The following is a 3,750-nucleotide window of genomic DNA, read 5'->3' on the forward strand; positions in this document are numbered from 1 at the left end:
GTCTCTTGTGACGTTGGCCTGTGTTCATGATACCAACTTTACACTATTTCACAATGTATTTCATAGTTTATATTTCATATGTAGCATTCACAAGTTGTTAATTGATCAAGTAATACCAATCATAGTCTCATTAATAATTTAATAGTGTCAATGAAGAGAGGCAGACTCTGTAAAATACTTGGAGAGATTTATTCTGAGCCAAATATGAGTGACCGTAGCCCATGACACAGCCCTCAGGAGGTCCTGAGAACATGTGCCCAAGATGGTTGGGGTGCAGCTTGGTTTTATACATTTTAGGGAGACATGACACTTCAGTCAAATACATTTAAGAAATACATTGGTTCGGTCCGGAAAGGTGGGACAATTCGACGTAGGGGAGGGGCTTCCAGGTTACAGGTAGATTTAAAAATTTTCTGGTTGACAATTGGTTGAGTTTATCTAAAGACCTGGGATCAATAGAAAGGAAATGTCTGGGTTAAAATCAAGAACTGTGGAGAGCAAAGTTCTTATTGTGCAGAGGAAGGTTTCAGAGAGAAAAAATTGTAAATGTTTCTTATCAGACTTAAGGTCTGTGTTGATGTGAATGCCAGAGAGGTACAATGAGGCATGTCTGAACCCCACTTCCCATCATGGCCTGAACCAGTCCCTCAGGTTAAATTTTAAGTGTGCCCTGGCCTAGGAGGAAGTCCGTTCAGATGTTTGGGGGGTGGTGCTTAGAATTTCATTTTTGGTTTTACATTCTCCTCCTTCTTGACAAGATTTGCCAGAGGCAGCATCAATAGCCAGTAAAGTTTTATTTTCTCTTATAGCATTGCTGGGGTGGCAGGGCTGCCCTCCCTGTGTCCATCCTGTCGGTCGGTGGGAGTCCCTACGGCCAAGGTCCTTAAGAGTAAAAAGACTTACAGCCAATTAGTTGTTATAGGCCAGATAGGATGAACGTGGACAGGTTTTTATTATCTCTTAAAATTATTATTATTTTAGGTAAAAGTCAGCAAACAAAACCAAAGGCAAGGTTACAAAACTGACTGTAACTTTTATGCATTGACCTACTGTAAGTTTGGATTTAGTTACAGATTTATAGCAATTAGCTATACAAATCATAAGCATTGCTCTGAATAAAATTTGTTTTAATATATTTATCTTCTCAACTCATAACTGGGAGTATTATATCCAGGAAGTTTTATCACAAGGTATCTTTCTTCCGTCACAAATATTTTCTTTTAATTCTACAGGAAGCAAAAAATGCTTTATGGTTGGGGTGGATGCAAAAGTGACACATAATAGCTTAGAAGACAAAGTCCCTTGTTTTACCAGCTCTTTAGGCATCTTTGTATCTATCCTTGCTTTGGAAGGTCTGACCTTGACCTAATTTTATTCCTCAAAACCAGCCCTTACTATCTCTCGCACCCACCTCTTCTGAGACAATCCCTGGGCCTGGGGGGATGGTGCTTGCATAGTTTTAGCAGCAGGGCATTTCCAGTGAAAAACAGAATAGACCCAGTGGGAGGCCAAATGAGGGAGATTTGCATTTCTGGTCTTCAGAATACCATGATTTGGGTTTCCTTGGAAGTAAAACAAGGAGAGATAACAACATTAATGTGTTGACAATCAAAGAATTTTGTGTGTTTGAACAGAAAAGGAACCTATTCCATTAGGGCATGAACTAAAGATATGAAGAAAATTATAATCTAGTACTCTGTAGAGGATTATTGTAGCCAAGAAATAATTCATGATTCAATCTGCACTTAAAAAAAGAAAAGTTAGGGCAAAAATCAAGTATCAAGTGTTACGCTTTTCCTTGATTGTCAACANTGGTCTTCAGAATACCATGATTTGGGTTTCCTTGGAAGTAAAACAAGGAGAGATAACAACATTAATGTGTTGACAATCAAAGAATTTTTGTGTGTTTGAACAGAAAAAGGAACCTATTCCATTAGGGCATGAACTAAAGATATGAAGAAAAATTATAATCTAGTACTCTGTAGAGGATTATTGTAGCCAAGAAATAATTCATGATTCAATCTGCACTTAAAAAAAGAAAAGTTAGGGCTAAAATCTAGTATCAAGTGTTACGCTTTTCCTTGGAAACAATTTTTTTTACTCTAGCCCTCCTTTTCTATTAAAGAGAAATTATAGTAACATCAATTTGTGTGCAAAATAAATTTTAGGCTTATTATACTTGGCCTGAGTATTTGCATAAAATGTAACAAGAATTCATTGGCCATATAAGCTCCTTTTAAGTTGGCTTTGCTGGAACTTTTTACCTAAAATATGTTATTTTAGTTAAAGTCTTGGTAAAATAACCAGCGTCTCCAATTGTTTCGTTTTAAAAGACTATTACTAAATTTATGCAAATAACTATATTGTCAGAAAATCACAACCCGAATTTTGGAGAACTCAGAGAGAAAGGTAAATTTGCTTACAAAAACATACTTCACCCAAATAACTCAAAAGAAAAAGATTTTTTTTTGACCCTTCTTTAACCAGAGCAGCAGCTTTCAAACAAGATGTTTGTTCACCTTGGAAATGCCATTCGCAAGCCAAATAACTCATGAGAGCTGTCTATCGGGCACTGTAGAATCTAGCAGTTCCTCACATAGTGAGAATTAGTCCTAAGGATAAAAGAAGCTCTCTGCTTATAAGTATCTCCTCCTTGTATCCCCAGGTAGCAAGATTCCATGTAAACCATTTTTATTTTACTCTTTGGGGCACCATTATTTTCATTCAGCATGGGGTAGCTTCAGTTAACATTTCATAGCAAGGCAGTAAATGTTCCTCAAGTGGAAATTCTCTAGTCCAATCTTTGTCATTGGAAAGTACAGCCTTTTTGTATTAAGCCCCAATAAATACTTCACAAAGGGCTATGCAGTGGGGGATTTGTCTCAACTAGCACTCCACCCTTTAGCCTATATTTTGTGGGCTCAGGCAATCTTACTAGTTTTCATTTAGTGAGTCCAATTAACAGTTCTCAAAGAGCAGATGTACATGTCTTCAGTTTTATAGTACTAGATAGGGGAAATATATCCCAGTTAGATACAATACTTATTTTCATAAGACATTTAGGTAAAGGGGTTACAGCTACTTTACATAAAGCCTGTTTAAACATCTTAAATTTCATAGTTCTACTAACCTGTATGTTTTCGTGTTCTGGTCCCAGGAACTTTTTTTTACTGTCCCCAGACCATTTTACTTTTTCTGGTGAAAAAGGATTTGTGTTCCCAGCAGGGAGTTGCATCTGTAAAACCCACGAGGGACAGTAAACTTGATAAGGCTTCTCAGACAGTCATATGATTCTGCAGGAGGGGCACCCATGTGAAAGGGCTCCCCACTTAACCCCAAAATTTACTATGACCAGGGTAACAGGCATATTTGGTGGGAGGATATCCCAGTTATCATAAAGCCAGTCCCACATGGCTTGCATATGAAGCATACTAACTGCTTCTTCTGGGGTTCTCCACTTGGTATTATTTTACAGGGAGAGCTGGGTAGTCCCTTCTCAGGGCAAATAGACCTTACAGTGCCGTTTATCCAGTCCACTGGCTGGTTGTCCTTTCCTCCTGTGCATTGGAATCACATATACTCATTAGTGATGGTTCAATAGTGAGCTGTGGGTTCTGGGTCAACCCAAACAAGCTTTTATATTCTGTAGCATTTAAAATTAAGGATTATGTCCTTAAGATGTTTTTGTTTTTTTACCATCTATTATCGTAAAAGTTTCTCAAGAAGCTGATGATACCAATCTACAAAATG

The sequence above is a fragment of the Rhinopithecus bieti genome, unplaced genomic scaffold, assembly GCF_001698545.2.
Source record: "Rhinopithecus bieti isolate Rb0 unplaced genomic scaffold, ASM169854v2 scaffold_27604, whole genome shotgun sequence".
In the NCBI taxonomy this organism is placed as follows: domain Eukaryota; kingdom Metazoa; phylum Chordata; class Mammalia; order Primates; family Cercopithecidae; genus Rhinopithecus; species Rhinopithecus bieti.